Below are 17,840 nucleotides of genomic sequence, written 5' to 3'. Positions count from 1 at the left end.
GCCACCCAGGCGCCCCAGGGGGAGCCTGTACTTAAAAGAAATACAGTTCTAAAATATTTTGAGAGAGGTTTCAGTTGTAAAAGTAATTTTCTTTTCCGTATTAATACACTTGCCGGTCATTCTTACCGCCTCTACTTTCTGACATCCAGCTTGCTCTGTGAACTTTGCTGCTGTTCGTTTTAATGTCACTCTTGTTTTCCTTTGTCCATAACAAGTATTTTATGTTGGCGTCCAGATGGTCCCTCAGCTCCCACTGCACTCGTTCTCAAGTAGGGCTTCCCGCTAGGCTCCTACCTAAACCGGGGCAAACACCTCTTTCCGCAGGCACAACCTCACAATGGCAGAGGCCACAATGGGGCGTGTGTGCAGTGTGCGCATGCGCCCGTGTGACTTCACCTTCAGTCCTTGAAGTGAAGCCTTGTGACTGTTCCCCCAGGCCCTGAGCGGTAAGAGATGTAGCCATCGCTGAAGACACGGAACCCAACGTCTGAAGCAAACGTGTGTTTTCGCTATTTCCCAGGAGGAGTTGTACGCTTCTGCCTCATGATTGGGGCATCATGTTGGGATTGGCCCAGTTTGGGGAAGACGTGGAGGACGGGGCTGTGGATTTTTGCCTTAGATTGCACAATCACCGATCGACTTCTTTCATTGCAAAGGGAGGGAAAAAGGTAAACAACGCATCATATGTAAGCTACCCTTCCCTCCAGCTAGAAATTGTTTCCTTGATCTCTGAAAGAAGGTCTTGGCAAATCAATTCCTCATAGGGTCTGAAATTTAATCACACGTTGTAGTAACAGCTTATTTACATAATTGTTTGTCTATGTAAATAACGAATGCTGTGCTCGGTTCCAACAGTCTGAACTTGTTCTTGGACGGATTGAGGACAACGGGAAATGAACCCAGTCCATGCGTTATTATATATTAGTAACTAAATATGCATTTCCTCTAAAGTGTGCAGCGTTTAATCCCTTTCACCTTGTTTTACTTTCTGTATAGTGGATATAAGGAAAATATTAATAATTATTTTGATACAAAATAACAATGCCTACCATTTATTGTTGTGCAGAATAAATGAGAAAAGAGACCTTAGTGTGTGCTTTGGCCACGGAAACGCTCAAGGAGTCTTAGCAATTACTAACAATCCCTAAATGTGAATCGCATCTTGCATAAAGTAGGGACTCACAAAGATATTGGCCTGATCCCATCAAACAAAAGTCTGAGTGATCCTTTTTCCTCTGATTGTCCTAATTCCAATCGATGCTGTCTGCCCCCATCCAGGGGAGGATCATGAGATGATTCTTTATAAAACCGGTAACCAAAACATCAGTTATCTAGTGACAAGAGCTTGCCTCTACGGGTTACAAACACTGACAAATCAATAAATAGCACTGGAAAAGTATTGTGATAGATGCTGCTAGTTTCAAACTTAATCATGTTTAGTTTAGTCTCATTCAATAACAGTGATGATTTGATTCTCACTGTTAGTTGCATTTCTTAGTGAAACAATCCTAACACTATAGTGCCCATCATTCGGAGCTTTCCAATAGCAGTATTAGCAGGTTCATTATCTCTGGGCTGTAAGAGCAGCCTCTGTAATGGCCACAGACTAGAGTTCAGCTTGTTTGTGTCAGAAAGATTTTGAATTATACTTTCCTTCTAGCCCCTTTTCCCATCCTGCCATAACTTGTTGTCACAGAGCACAGGAGGCAGAACAGAAGTGTTTCTCTAATTGGCATTGCAAAAAATAATTAGTTTGCTTTTTAAAAATTTTTTAATGTTTACTTATTTTTGAGACATAGAGCACAAGCAGGGGAGGGGCAGAGAGAGAGGGAGACACAGAATTCGAAGCTGACTCTAGGTTCCAAGCTGTCAGCACAGAGCCCGATGTGGGGCTTGAACCCACAAACCATGAGATCATGACCTGAGCCAAAGTCTTAACTGACTGAGCCACCCCAGTACCCCAAGAAATACTTATTTTAGACCAAAATGAGACTTTCACTTATGTGGGCGGGGGGGGGGGGAGAAAAAAAGTTTTAGTCTCATTTCTTTTCTTTACATAATAATCTGATTTTTCAGAAGTTTTCTGAATGTACCATCTCATTATTTTCATTTCAAATTGTATGATTAGCAGTAAGACGACTGTTTATTTTCTGTTCCATCCCGGGACTGCTTTGGGAAAGCCAGAATAGTGGATCACCTGCATATCTGAGAGTGTGCAAACACGGGACTCAGAAATGCCTCGAGGTTCTTTTAAAGTTCGCTCCTTGGCCCAGCCAATTACTGTATCTGCTAAACGGATAAGAGGTGGTGTCTCATCACCACTCGGGCTGTTCAGGTACTAGGCCTGAACAATAATCCAGAAGAGTTCGACCGATTAACCCATTTGTCACTGTAAAGAAAGAAGATGCCTTTGCTTTAATACTCTGAGTCACTGGGACATATTACTGAAGCACCACTGAGGAGGCCCTGATACAATTTCTTTTCAATAGCGATAGTGTGACTAGGTCCAGCGACATTCCCTTTCAGACATTTAATCTGACAAACTTGTACCTTTAACATTTGGCAACAAGGGAACTTCATTATCGAAATGGAACAGATTGTCAACCTGAGTTTCTTGAACTCATGTGGCCTTCGACAAGCCACCGGCGTCCGTTTCCAGGTCAGTACCGTAAAGGAAAACACAAAGCCTCTCATCTATTACACGGATGAGAATCACAGAACCAAATAACTTTGAGTAGGTATAAACCTCAGAGTCTGTTATTTAGCACAACGATACACTTAAAAAAATCGCCTCTAATAGCAAACTTTTCTCTGCATGTAAATGTCCGGAGATACCAAAAGACCGCCCAGTTAAAAATATATGCATTTGTTACTTATGTAGTTTAGCCTTCATTTGAAACCCAAATATATGTCATTTTACTAATCTTATTTCTAACGTCTGTAGCTATGCAGTAAGAGTTTACTCACTGTATAAAATTTTAACCTTCAAGGTATGGAAACAACCAAAATTGATAACAAAGTGTCCATTTTTCATGTACCATACCTGCTGTTTTGACGATCATTTCTCACGATTTAATTTCTGGATCTTTTGTCAGTAACGGTGTTTAGACTTGTATGATGTTTAATTGGCTGGCTTTTCTGGCCTTGATTATGAAAGTCCATATTACACACTGTTGAATTTTGAAATACCTACAGATATTCCCTTTTTATGTGCTGTCAAGGTAATTGGGTCTTCTGAGGGCCTCCTAAATGTGAATGTTGAGAGAGAAGAATTTGGCTTCTTTTTTTCCTTTCCAAGATATGAAATCATGTGATTTTTTCCCCCATTAGTCTTCAATTTGCTACATGAGCTTTAGAGAAGATAGAGAAAATGCACTGTGTGCCAGGAGGAAGACAGGAAAAGAGCCAGAATCTTTTGTTGGGCATTTATGCTCAAAGGCAAGATCTGTAATCCCAATCCAGCCAGTAGAAGAGACATAGGAAGTAATACTGAAGCAAGAGACAATGATTAGGGACAAGGGTTGTGATGAGCAGGGATGTTTTGAAAAAGTTCAAGGGCAATTTCGGAGAAAAATCTCATGCTTACAGTGGAGCAGAGAAAGAACTCCACAGTTCAGTTCAAATGAGGGAGAAGGAAGTTGACAGGTGGAGCCTGACCCATGGCCAGGAGAGGTCTCACTGGGATTTGGGTGACAGAACTGAGGGATCAGTGACTTAGCATTGCTATGGTCCTAGACAGTAACACTGGGAACTGGGCCTGGGGGCTGTACTCTGAAATGCAGTAAGATGGTGAGAACAGAGATAAGCAGCAGTTAACCAACTGGGTTGGGGATTAATATGGGTCTAGGCAGAAACGACACGGAATTAATCATCTTATGAGTTACACTGCACCAAGGTTCACTCCCTTAATTTTACTTAAAATGGATAGTTTGGATGGACTTTAAGCTTCACTATGTGGAAAAAGAGATTTTAGCATTCTAGGCTTAAAATAAACGTATGATAGATGTGTGACAGAAGAAAGTGGCATGGATGAGACTTACAAAGATAGCTTGTAGTTTCTGGCCCAAGGTTTAAAAAAAGATGGTCTCTTTAGGTCCTTATATACTGGGCAACACAAATCACCAGCAGCAAAGCAGATGCATTTGAACTTCCCCTTGGTGTGCTGGGATACAATTAGAGCAGTTGCTTGGGTTTTGTTTCATAGAATTCATTCAGTTTGGCCCTGTGCTTAACACAGCTCTTCATAACTGAATGAAGTTGAATAACGTTTCAAAATGGCAAAGGGAAGGCTTTAACATTGCCTTCACTTAATCAAAGAACAAACTCAATGCAATCGTTTTCAGTAACGGTCACAGTGTTGTCATCCTGCAGCTTTGCATCGTGGACGGAAGTGGAACACCAGCATGTAAGCAAACAAGACTCAACTGGGTGGACAAGTGTATTCCACTGTGGAGAGCAGCCCAGTAAGTATCACTCGAATTGCTTAGGCATGCTAATCCTTTCTCTCTGCTTTCTTGTGCCCTTCTTGAAATTAAAGAAGTGACTGTCTAAATACAATCTGGATTGATATACTCTTCCAGATTCTATAGCCGATGGAAGATTTTAGAAGCCAGTATATATTTTAACTCAAGAATATAATCAATGTCTATGCAAATTATCAATATGCCTAAAAACTTTACTATGAAACAGTTAAATGTTTCTTTCTTGAAACACTTAAGTATTTCTTGATAAAGCTCCAAGAAGTTTTTAATTTATTTGGCCATCTATTAGGTTTATTCTATTCTGTAAGTATCTTATTTATAGATTGAGAAATTAACTAAAAAAAATACCAAATGTTTTCCCCTAAATTCAGAAAAAAAAAAACCATATTAAGTTTATCAAAAAGATTACAACTCTTTTCCTAAAAACTCCAATTTGACTTTTGATGAACTTTGGACTAAAATTTTGTATTTGGGTTTTGCAAAAGAACGAAGCAGCTCATCTTAATTCTGTGTCTGATGCCTGTCAGTGAAGCAAGCTGACACATGGTAAGTCGGATAGAGGCTGTGAGGCTGACGATCTGACTGAAGCTACTTAACCTCTCTGAGCTTCCATTTTTTCACGAGAAACGCTGACTTCTTAGCTGCCCTCTTATTCCTCTGTTATCTTTCCTTTCACAACCTCAGAGATACACTGCTTAGAAAGAACCATGCCAGACAGCTGAAAATGGGACACAGCACAGTAATCAGAGAAGGAGATCTCATTTTGAGAAAGGTGCCAGGTGTCCTGTGAAGCGAACGGTCTCCCGCAAACATCACCAGTTTCTGTAAATCGCTTCTCCAGGAAAAACCAAAGGGCAGCTTTTCCAGTGCTGTTGAGCTGAACAGAAAGATGGGTACACAAAATAACAGAGCTTACAGTCACACTCAGATGTCGTTTGTGTCCAATGTACCACACGTGTGGCTCCCATATGTACACATCAGACACATATGTCCTGTAAAACAGCCAATCTTTATCCTCCATAAGATTCACAAAAATGGTTTCTAAAAATCCTTAATCATTGAATTTAATAGCATGGTGATCTAATTCCAGCTTAGGAGTCATAACTTTTGGCAAGGTATATTTGGCTAAGTAACTTTTTCCAAAAGATACAATTAAAATGATCTTTTGGCTTCTAAAATAACCTAAGAAATCCATTAAAAACAGCATTCCATTTCATTATGATATGGCTCCATTAACTTGCCGTGAGATGGAGGAAGTTATCCTTGCCTAAGAGGGTCAACTTTCAAGGCCATCCCTTGACAGCTCTTCATACTTCATAGGGGTCCTCTTAACATTCCCAAACCATGACTATGTATGTATCCATAATTTCTGTTCAGTGAACTTTACATTTTTGCAATTTTTATGCTGTGATGTAAACAAACACTTTCATGTCTAAAATATGTTAACATCCTCTAGTGCAGTACATTCTTTTCTATTCAGTTTTTGAGAATGCATCTTCTCAAAAAGTTAAAAACGTTTTCATGATTAAGCTAACAAAAATTACTAGGCACATGCTTGTTAATAAAACGTATTGAGATTGATAATTCATACATTTTGTTTTTCTAGGTGTCTCCCCAAACCAAAACTATACCAAGAATCTACAATGAATCTCAGAACGACAGCACATATATCTGCTTTAATTCACCATTTTATCCCCAGTACGATCCATGATTTGAATTTGAATTAAAGTAATTATCTTCTTGGGTGGCTCAGTTGGTTAAGCCTCTGACTTCAGCTCAGGTCATGATCTCACACTTATGGGTTTGAGCCCCACATCAGGGTCTGTGCTGAAGGCTCAGAGTCTGGACCCTGCTTCGGATTCTGTGTCTCCCTCTCTCTCTCTCTGCCCCTCCCCTGCTCATACTCTGTCTATCTGTCTGTCTCTCTCTCTCAAAAACAAATGCTTAAAAAAATAAAATAATTATCTTCTCAAAAGATGACTCTACGAACCATTTGAATAGAACTGACTTTCCTATCCATTAATAAGTTACTAATAAGCTTCAGAGAGTATTGTACCCATGCTGAAAGACTACGGGTAAAACATGTATGGCTCAACATAATATACAAAAAATATAAACTAGCATACAAATATATATAATTATAATAAAACTATACGTGCCATTTTCCTTCTTAAAATGGTTATTGAAGCAGAACCTATTCCCTGAAACCCGGTCAGGTAGAGGAAGCATGTTTTGGACCAAATGCTGTGTGCACAGAAGGGACCTTTAACCAGCCTGTGCTTTCTGTGCATGGTGGAAGAAATACGGCTTAGCTCAATATAACAGCTAGTGAGTGCACAAAGAAAACACACTGAAATAACCTGAGTGAGCTCATCCTAAGAGGAAGAGGAAGATGGACGAGTACAAGGATCCTAGGGTCACCTCGCCCTGTGGATACAACCAGACAACACTTAATTCTGTGTAAATAACCTGGAAAATGACCTGAAGAACTAGCAGAATAGACTCACTGCAGCTAGGTGTACAAAAGAGGCCATATCCAAAAGGAGAAAAAGAGTGTAGATGTGATCAGAAGCCAAACGGACCCATGGGACTATCTGCAGGAGGGAACAACACCTGATGTGTGAGAGGGGAGAGGGGCAGAACCCCACTAGGTGCCCCGGGCACAGAGGGGAGGCGGGTAGAACCCCACTAGGTACCCCGGGCACAGGGGAGAAGGGGGGACAGAACCCACTAGGTTCCCCAGGCACAGAGGGGAGGGGGGCAGAACCCCGCTAGGCACTCCGGGCCCTGGATGATAGCACAGCAGATAGCCTGGCTGACATACGGCACAGAAGCAGGAGTTTGAAAGAAATCTGTGTATATGGTAGGGAAATTTGTCTGTGAATCTTGGGGCCTGTGCTGGAAGGGCAGGGATTGTTGGGGGACTTCTCCAAGAACAAAGGAGCTGGTGGGTGCCATCTCCCTCTCCCATCCCCTGGCCTAGATATAAGGGAACCACCGGCACAACAGGAACACTCAACACCTAGCTTGCTGACGACGTGCCCCACCCCCACACCCTTCTGCAGACCCAGCCCCTCCAACCCAGCCTCAGCAGGACGTGTCCGCAGTGGCTACAAATCCCCTCCACCGCAGTCCAACTCGGACCTTGTCTACCACAGTCCCCCGTGTTCTCCAGTGCACCTGCACCTCTCTGGACTGACTCCTGCCTCAGGAAGAGAGGAAGATAGGCACACACACCAGTCTGACTATAGCCCCATCAGTGGGCTGGGGCAGACATCTGGTCTGACTGCAGCCCTGCCCACCAACAAAAGCTTCGCAGGGGACAAGAAAGAGAGAAGACACTGCAGCTCACGCAAATACCTGATCTGACTCAACGTAAGCCAAGGCAGCCCCAGACAAGTCCACTAAGATCACAGGGAACAAACCCTGCCCACGGCCGACCAAGAGCCGTCGCAGATGATGGTACTGAAGGCAAAAGGGGCTCAGCCACAACAGGGCACAACACACACAGGAGACACACCGCGGCACCAAGTTCTGGGGAACAGGGGACGTTGCACCGCGGGGCACGGCAAAGCCTCTTCTTCGTTAGGCTGAGACTTTCGAGAGCAGGAGACACGGCTGACTCTCCTAACACAGAAACAGACCCAGAGACTCGGACAAAATGAGGAAACAGAGGAATGTGTCCCAATGAAGGAACAGGACAAAAATCACAGCAAGAGACCTAAAGGAAAGAGAGATAATTAATATGCCTGGCAGATCATTTAAAATAATGGGCAAAATTCTGAAACAGAGGGATAAGATCCTAATGCGATTGCCCCAGAATAGGGTATATTTATGAATTTAAATTTAAATTTATTTTTTTGTTTACATTTTTGATTTTTTTTTTAATTTAAAACATTGAGACTGCATTGTGTATATGAAAAATTCTATTTAGATTTAGATGTGTATGCAAAGAGTGCTTATTTGGGACAAATTTGTGTTTCATCAATGTATAGGTCTACTATTCAGGATTCCTTACAAATTGGCTGCCGGCTCTTTTCTCTCTTGATGTGATGCTCTATAATCCTGGTTGTGGAGAAAGATGTAGAAGGAACTTTTACTGGGAATGGGAGTGGGTATCATAAACTTTTGCAAATGGATAATAAGGTTTTGTTCCTTCTATTTTTTATAATATATAACGTTTTACCCTCTACAGCTAAGATGAGGACAATAATAACCACAACAACCACAAGAACAACAACACAAATTCCGTGACCTAGCATCCATGATATAGCAGACAATGTGAGATTAATAAAATATGTATTTTTAGATTCTTTAAGCTAGCCACAAAAAAAATAAAGGATAGCCATTATTGAAAATAAGGCTTTGGAAAGGCCCCATGAGAAATGGCTTGCCAGAAGTTTAAAGCATAAAATTAGCTTGGTTTTCAAATCACAAAATAAATATTCATGGTTTGTTTTAATTGAGTAAAGAAGTTGAAGAAAGAGAACTTTTTATGCTGGATTTTATATGGGCATGTTGCAATGGTCTCAGTGCATATGAGAGTAGTACTGTAAGATAGAATATCCCATTGCATATAATGCTTTCATGTCATAAATTCCAATAATACATGTATACTATTTTGTTAAATTAAAAAAAATATTTAAAAAATAAAGTAATGGTCAAAAAGGCACTCATTGAACTTGATAAAAGAGGACAGTACCTCAGTGAGACCTCGACAAACAGAAAACATAAGAAATGAATGATTCGGAGATGAAAAACTCAACAACTGAAATAAAAAATACCCTAGAGGGAATGAATAGTAGACTAGAGGAAACAGAAGAACAGATCAGTGACCGGGAGGACAGAGTAATGGAAAGCAACCCAGCTGAACATGAGAGAGAAAAGTAATGATAAAAAATGAAAATAGACTGAGGAAAAGATCAAGTGTTAAAACACTCACATTATATGGATCCCTAGAAAAGAGAGAGAAAAGGGCACAGGAAAATTATTTGAAGAAATAGTTTTTCCCAAATCTGGGGAAGAAAACAGAAATCCAGATTCAAGGAAAGCCCCCAGCAAAATCACTCCAAGGAGGTCCACACCAAGACACATAGTTATTAAAATGGCAAATGTAATGATAAAGAGAAAAAAAATTAAAGCCGCAAGACAAGAAAAGACAGTTACATGCAAGGGAGACCCCATAAGGCTCTCAGTAGATTTGCTAGAAGAAACTTTGCAGGTCAGAAGGGAGTGGTGTGATATATTCAAAGTGCTTAAAGGGAAAAATAATCTGCAGCCAAGAATACTCTATCCAGCAAAGCTTTCATTTATAATAGAAGTAGTGATAAAGAGTTTCCCAGACAAACAAAAGTTAAAGAAATCCATGACCACTAAACCAGGCATACAAGAAATATTAAAAGGTACTCTTTGAGCAGAAGGGAAAGACCATAGACAGGAATAAGAAAAGCAGGAAGCACAAAATCAATAAAATTAACTACATCTAATAAAAATTAATCAAGGAATTCACAAACTAACAGCATGTAAAAGTATGACACCATATACTAAAACACGGTGAGGGACTGGCAAAAATTTAGTGCTTTTAGAATGGGTTCAATCTAAGTGAACATCAACTTAATAGACATTGTTATATGCATTAAATGTTATTTACAAACTGAATGGTAACCATAAAACAAAAACCACTAATGGATATGCAAATAATAAAAAGAAAGGAATCCAAACATATCACTAAAGAAAGCCAGTGAACCATGAGAGAAGAGAACAAGAGGAGAAAGGAAGAGGACTACAAAAACAACCAGAAAACAAATAACAAAATGTCAGCAAGTACAAACATATCAATAATTACTTTGAATGCCTTCAATCAGAAGACATAGGGTGATGGGATAGATAAAAGAACAAGAATTATCTGTATTCTACCTACAAGAGACTGAATTCAGACCCTACAACAGATGCAGAATGAAAATGAAGGGAAGGAAAACATTTTTAATGAAAAGAAAAAACAAGCTGTAGCAGTGATACCTACATCAGAAAAAATGGACGTTAAAACAGACAGTAACAAGAAACAAAGAAGGACACTATATAATCATAAAGGGAACGGTCCAACAAGAAGATATAAAAATTGTAAATATTTACGCACCCGACATGAAGTGCCCAAATACATAAAGCACTGTTTAACAAACATAAAGGGAGTAATCAATAGTAATACAATAATAGTAGGGAAACTTAAATACCCCATTTACATCAATGGGCAGATCATCCTAACAGAAAATAAATAAGGAAATAGTGGGTTTGAATGACACATTGGACCAGATGGATTTAACAAATATATTCATAACACTCCTGTAAAACAGTAGAATACACATTCTTTTCAAGTGCAAATGGAACATTATCCAAAATAGATCACATATTAGGCCACTAAACAGGCCTCACCAATTCAAAAAGAATGAAGGTATATCATACCTTCATTTTGACCACAATACTATGAAACCAGAAATCAACCACAAAAACAAAAACAAAATTAAAAAATTTTTAAAAAATGGAAAGATCACAAACACATGGAGGTTAAATAACATGCTGCTAAACAATAAATTGGTAAACCAAGAAATCAAAGGAGAAATGAAAAATCACAATGAAGCAAACAAAAGTAAAAATACAATGGTCCAAAATCTTTGAGAGGCAGGAGTTCTAAGAGGGAAGTTTACAGCAATACAGGCCTATCAGAAGAAGCAAGAAAAATCTCAAACAACCTAACCTTACACCTCAAGGAGATACAAAAAGAATAACAAACAAAACCCAGCAGAAGGAAGAAAATAATAAAGGTGAGAGCATAAATACATGATATAGAAAATAATATTAATAATGATAATGGTCAATAATAATAATAGGAGGGATAAATGAAACCAGGTACTGTTTTTTTTAAGATCAACAAAAATTGATAAACCTCCAACCAGACTAATTTTAAAAAGTAAAAGAAAAGAGAGAGGAATGGGACTCAAATACACAAAATCAAAAACAAAAGAGGAGAAATACCAACAGCACAGAATCATGTAAGAAAATATTATGAAAAATTATATGCCAGCAAACTGGACAACCTAGACAAAATGGATAAGTTCCTAGAAATATATAGTCTGCCAAAACTGAAGAATGGACAAATAAAAAATTGGAACAGACTGATAACCAGCAATGAAACTAAATCAGTAATTGAAAAAACCCAAAAAACAAAACTCCAGGACAAGATGGCTTCACAGGTGAATTCTATCAAATATTTAAAGAAGAGTCAATACCTTCTCTAGCTATTTCAAAAAATAGAAGAGAAGGAAAACCTCCAAATTCATTCCATGAGGCCAGTATTACCCTGATTCCGAAACCAGATAAAGACACAACAAGAAGAGAACTATAAGCCAATATCCTTCATGAAAATAGATGCAAAAATTCTCAACAAAAGCCTGGCAAATTTAATCCAATATTACTTTTTTAAAAAATCATTCACCATGATCAAGTGGAATTAATTTCTGGGTAGCAAGTTGTTCAATATTTGCAAATCAATGTGATTCATCACATCCACATCAGCTATACAAAAGGATAAAAACTATATGATCATTTCAATATATGAAGGGAAAAAATCTGACAAAGTACAACATCTATTCATAATAAAAATCCTCAACCAAATAAGTTAGAGGGAACATACTTCCACATAATAAAGGCCATCTATGAAAAACATACAGCTAACATCATATTCAATGGGGAAACACTGAGAGCTTTTCCCTTACGTCAGAACAAAACAAGGATGTCTACTCTCACCACTGTTATTCATCATAATACTGGAAATCCTAGCCACAGCAATCAGACAACAACAACAAAAAAATAAATAAAATGCATCCAAATTGATCAGGAAGAAGGAAAATTTTCACTATTTGCAGATGACATGATAAGATAGAGGACCCTAAATACTCCACCAAAAAACTACTAGAACTGATAAATGAATCCAGTAAGGTCACAGAATTTAAAATCAATGTACAGAAATCCATTCCATTTCTATACACTGATAATAAAGCAGCAGAAAGAGAAATTAAGAAAACAATCCCATTTATAACAGCTCCCCAAATAATAAAATACCTAGGAGTAAACTTAAGAAGGTGAAAGACTTATACTCTGAAAAGTATAAAATACTGATGAAAGAAACTGAAGATGACCCAAACAAATGGAAGATATTCATGCTCATCAACAGGAAGAGCAAATATTATTAAAATGTCTATATTACCCAAAACAATCTACATATTCAATGCAATTCCTATCAAAATACCAATAGCATTTTTCACCTTAGTGGAAAAAACAATCCTAAAATTTGTATGAAACCAAAGAAGACCCAGAATAGCCAAAGACATCTTGAAAAAGAAAAAAAAAAAAACTGGGGGTTTCACAATTTCAGACTTCAAGTTATATTACAAAGATGTAGTAATCAAAACAGTATGGTACTGGTACAAAAATAGACACAAAGATCAATAGAACAGAATAGAGATCCCAGAAATAAACCCTCAACTCTGTGGTCAGTTAATCAACAAAGGAGGCAAGAATGTGCAATCAGAAAAGACAGTCTCTTCAACAAATAAATGATGCTGGGAAAACTGGACAGCAACATGCAAAAGAATGAAAACTGGACCACATTCATATACCATACACAAAAATAAACTCAAAATGGATGAAGGACCTACATGTGAGACCTGAAACCATGAAAATCCTTGAAGAGAGCACATACAGTACCTTCTTTGACATCAGCTGCAGCAGTATTTTCCTAGATATATCTTCTGAGGCAAGGGAATAAAAAAAATAAACTATTGAGACTACATCAAAATAAAAAGCTTCTGCGCAGCAAAGAAAACAATCAATAAAACTAAAAGGCAACCTACTGAATGGAAGAAGATACTTGCAAATGATATATCCAATAAAAGATTAGTATCCAACAAATGTAACGAACTTATACAACTCTCTCTCTCTCTCTCTCTCTCTCTCTCTCTCTCTCACACACACACACACACACACACATACATACACACACACAGACACACACACACAAGGAATCCAATTAAAAATTGGCAGAAGACATAAACAGACATTTTTCCAAAGAAGACCTCCAGATGGCCAACAGACACATAAAAAGATGTTCAGCATCATTCACCATCAGGGAAACACAAATCAAAACCATATGAGATACCACCTCACACCTAAATACAATGGCTAAAATAAAAAACACACCTACCAAGTGTTGGTGACGATGGGGAGAAAAAGGATCCCTTGTGCACTGTTAATGAGAATGAAAACTGGTTCAGCTACTATGGAAAACAGTATACAAGTTACTCATAAAATTAAAAATAGAGCTAGCTTAGGATCCAGTAATTCCTCTATTGATTATTTACCTGAAGGATATGAAAACACTAACTAAAAGGGATACACTCACCCCTATGATTATAATAGCATTATTTACAATAATCAAATTATAGAAGCAACCCAAGTGTCCATTGATACATATATATATTTAACGCTGCATTACTCAGTCATGAAACAATGAAATCTTGTTATTTGCAACAACCTGGAAAGACTTAGAGCATATAATGCTAAGTGAAATATGTCAGTAAGAGAAAGACAAATACCATAGTATTTCACTCATGTGGAATGTAAGAAACAAGACAAAGAAAAAAAAGAGACAAACCAGGAAACAGACTCTTAACTATAGAGAAGAAACTGACGGTTATCAGAGTGGAGGTGGGTAGGGGGGATGGTAGAAACAGGTGATGGGGATTAAGTACACTTGTCATGATGAGCATTGAGTAACGTATACAATTGTTGAATCATGATATTGTAAATCTGAAAGTAATATAACACTGTATGTTAATTATATCTGAAAATAAATATTAAAAACTAAAAACAAATACAGAAAGAATGCAGCAGATATTTCAAAAAAGGTAGTCTATTAAAAGCCACTAAACAAAATTAACACTAAAAAAATAAAATGGTTTCTGAAATAAACTACTGAATAGGACAGAGAGGCAAGATGGAACATCAGCAAAAAAATACTATCTATCCATCCATCTATCCAGCCATCTGTCCATTCATAATCCATGTATCCATCCATCCATCTACCCATCCATAATCCATCTATCCATCCATCCATCCATCCGTCCATCCATAATCTATCTATCCATGTATCTATCCGTCCATCTATCCATGCATCCGTCCATCCATAACCCATCTATCCAGCCATCTATCTTCCAGGTAGCTACAAATAAAACTCTTGGGGGTCATGAGCCATTCTGAAAAACAGACGCTAATAATAATGGATACTATTCTCCCTCTCTCTCTGCCCCTCCCCTGCTCTTGCTTGCTCACTCTTTCTTTCTCACTCTTCAAACTAAAGAGATCTCTTTCCTTGAACTTGTGTCCTTTATATGTACTTAATAAGACAGATCACACGGTACTTTGTGGTCATTACGTATGTCTGAACATAATTTTCTGAGCAGCATTCAAGGTCCTTAAAGGCAGCCCCATAGTTCTGTTAGGAGTACAGCCCCTGAGACACAGGAGGGAGGATAGGGGAAGGAGGCAGGGAGGGAGGCAGAGACAACATTACAGTGTGCTTCTGAGCAGGTCTCTGCAGGTGTGATGGGCCATCGCTCACTTGATTTTGAAGGACTGTCATCGAACAGGCCAAATAAACTCTTTTCAGGGGGACAAAAATCATAGGCAAACTCCTGTTTCCCACTGATCGAAGGGAGCATTAACTCCCTGTGCAACTCAGCCCCCCCGCCCCCTGCTACTAGACACAGTGCTAAGTGATCCGAAGGCAGGCATGCATCAGTGACAAGAGTGATGCCCCTAAGGTGAGCCCCAGTCAGTCCCCGCGGTCTTGTGGCCCTCTATCCTGGAGGCAGGGAGACATTTCTGCTTTAGTATATGGACATCATAAAGCCATAACCACATGCTAGAACCCATCTTGGAAACATTTACTGCAAGTGTATTTTATACATCACAGTTATTACAATATTACTGAATAAATAGCAGAGTCAAGAGAGTGGGGTGGAAAGGTAAGAGTGAATGTCACATGAGAAGTGAACAATTCCATTAAGAGTAAAATAAAACACAATGAACACGATAGGTTAGTAATTTCTAAACGTTTAAAACTGGAATGAGTTTTAGGCTCCTACTACTCTAAGTATGGAGTTATGTAAATCACTTGTACCCACCTTTGTTAAAGAGTTAAAAAAAAAAGGGCAGCTTTCTAATTCCACTTTTACTGAAAATAGCTGTGTGTTCTCTCTGGGCCCCATTTATTCCATCTGTGAAGTGAGGAATGACTTTGAGGACATCTCAGATTTTTCCAAACTTGGAAACTGATTTGCCTAAGATCCGTGATCATTGGCAAAGAAGTAACATGAACTTAACAGATATTATCAAGTACACATCATGTATGAAGACACAGTAATAGGGGTGCCTGGGTGGCTCAGTCGGTTGAGCATCTGAATCTTGATTTCGGCTCAGGTCATGATCTCATGGTTCTTGAGATCGAGCCCCACGTCAGGGTCTGCACTGACAATGCAGAGCCTGCTTGGGATTCTCTCTGTCTCCCTCTCTCTGCCCCTCCTCCATTTGTGCTCTCTCTCTTTCTCTCTCAAAATAAATAAATTTTAAAAACCCACAGTAATGAAGAAAACAACGCACAGTAATACACAAAACAGATAGACTTGTGTCCTTTCGTCCTGCCCTCTTGGAGTTTAAATCCTAGTGTGTGGAGTCATCAGGGAAAAAGTTCAGTGTGTCAGAAGGTGTTCAAGTACAGAGGAAAAGAAGGCAAGGTGTATACGAAGCCATGGAGGCGGGGACAGTGCTGAACAGGTTGGCCAGAGCCAGCCTCATCGGGGAGTGCGGTGAGGGCTCCAAGCTCAGGGACACTGCAGGGAGAGAGTCCTCAGCAGAGAGGACAGTGTGAATGCCCTCAGGGGGGCGTGGGCGTCACATGTGCTGGGAAAATGACGAAGAATTCTGTGGTTTGAGCCAAGAAACAGAAGCGGCAGCTACGGTGGGCACAATCCCAGTGAGTTAAGAGGAGGTAAGGCCATGTGGCACCCTCTGGATGAATTTGGCTTTTATTCAGAATGAGATGGAGTCGTTGACTTTTTTTAAATTTTTTTTTGCATAAGAACGATGTGGTTTGGCACTCCAAGGGTCGCTTGGGCTGCTGTGTTAGAATGGATTAGAGTGGGGCCAGGAGGTGAACATTGGCAAGGAAGCAAACTGCTTCTAGAAGATACATCTGACAACAATGCTTGTAAAATTAATAACCTGGCTAAAATGATGGTAACGAGTCCACATCTTTTAACTTAGGTTTTTATGTCATGGCCGTCAGAGTGGCTGAAAGTTCTATGTAACCCAAGTACACGAGATAACCAAATCACTATCCCAGACAGGTAACACCGGGCTCTAACTAATGTGATACCAAGGGCACTTACATAATTCCTTAGGGTGGCAGCCCTAGGTTACTAAGAAGTCTACCTGTTTCACTTTTGTTTTTTTTGGCAAGAACTGCCATCTTCCAATAATTCACAAAATGACCCACACAAAGCGAAAGAGGAGAGGTACCCGCTGTATGTTCTCTATGCCTTTTAGAAAACATGGGGTTGTTCTTTTGGTCACATACAAGCGAATCTACAAGAAAGGTGATATTGGGGACATCAAGGGAATGGGCAGTGTTCATAAAGGAGAGCCCCCCCCAAGATGTCCCCATGGCAAAACTGGAAGGGTCCATAGTGTTACCCAGCATGCTGTTGGCATTGCTGTAACCGACCAAGTAAGGGTAAGATTCTTGCTGAGAGAATTAATGTATATACTGAGCATATTAAGCCCTCAAAGAGCCTTCCTGAAGCATGTGAAGGAAAATGATCAGAGGAAGAAGGAAGCCAAAGAGAAAGGTACTTGGGTTCAGCTGAAGCGCCAGCCTGCCCCACCCAGAGAAGTGCACCTTGTGAGAATACACAGAGAGGAGCCTGAGCTGCGGGAACCCAGTCCCTATGAGTTCACGGCATGATAAGTATAAAAAAACCCATAAGAGGGGCGCCTGGGTGGCGCAGTCGGTTAAGTGTCCGACTTCAGCCAGGTCACGATCTCAAGGTCCGTGACTTCGACCCCGCGTCAGGCTCTGGGCTGATGGCTCAGAGCCTGGAGCCTGTTTCCGATTCTGTGTCTCCCTCTCTCTCTGCCCCTCCCCCGTTCATGCTCTGTCTCTCTCTGTCCCAAAAATAAATAAACGTTTGAAAAAAAAAAAAACCCATAAGATCTCAAGATTGTATTTAAAAAAGTCACCTCTTTCAC

General features: G+C 39.5%; 1 protein-coding gene and 1 pseudogene across 19 annotated transcripts in view; one reads left to right on the top strand and one right to left on the bottom strand.

Annotated features, from left to right (window-relative positions):
- PCDH15 (protocadherin related 15) overlaps positions 1-17,840 on the bottom strand; it is a 1,259,847-nt gene that overhangs the window by 856,168 nt on the left and 385,839 nt on the right. The window lies entirely within an intron of this gene.
- Positions 16,104-17,564, top strand: LOC121016550 (60S ribosomal protein L21-like; annotated as a pseudogene).

The sequence above is a fragment of the Herpailurus yagouaroundi genome, unplaced genomic scaffold, assembly GCF_014898765.1.
Source record: "Herpailurus yagouaroundi ecotype Mexico unplaced genomic scaffold, PumYag 211, whole genome shotgun sequence".
Taxonomy (NCBI): domain Eukaryota; kingdom Metazoa; phylum Chordata; class Mammalia; order Carnivora; family Felidae; genus Herpailurus; species Herpailurus yagouaroundi.
This window is presented reverse-complemented; position numbering and strand designations above follow the sequence as displayed.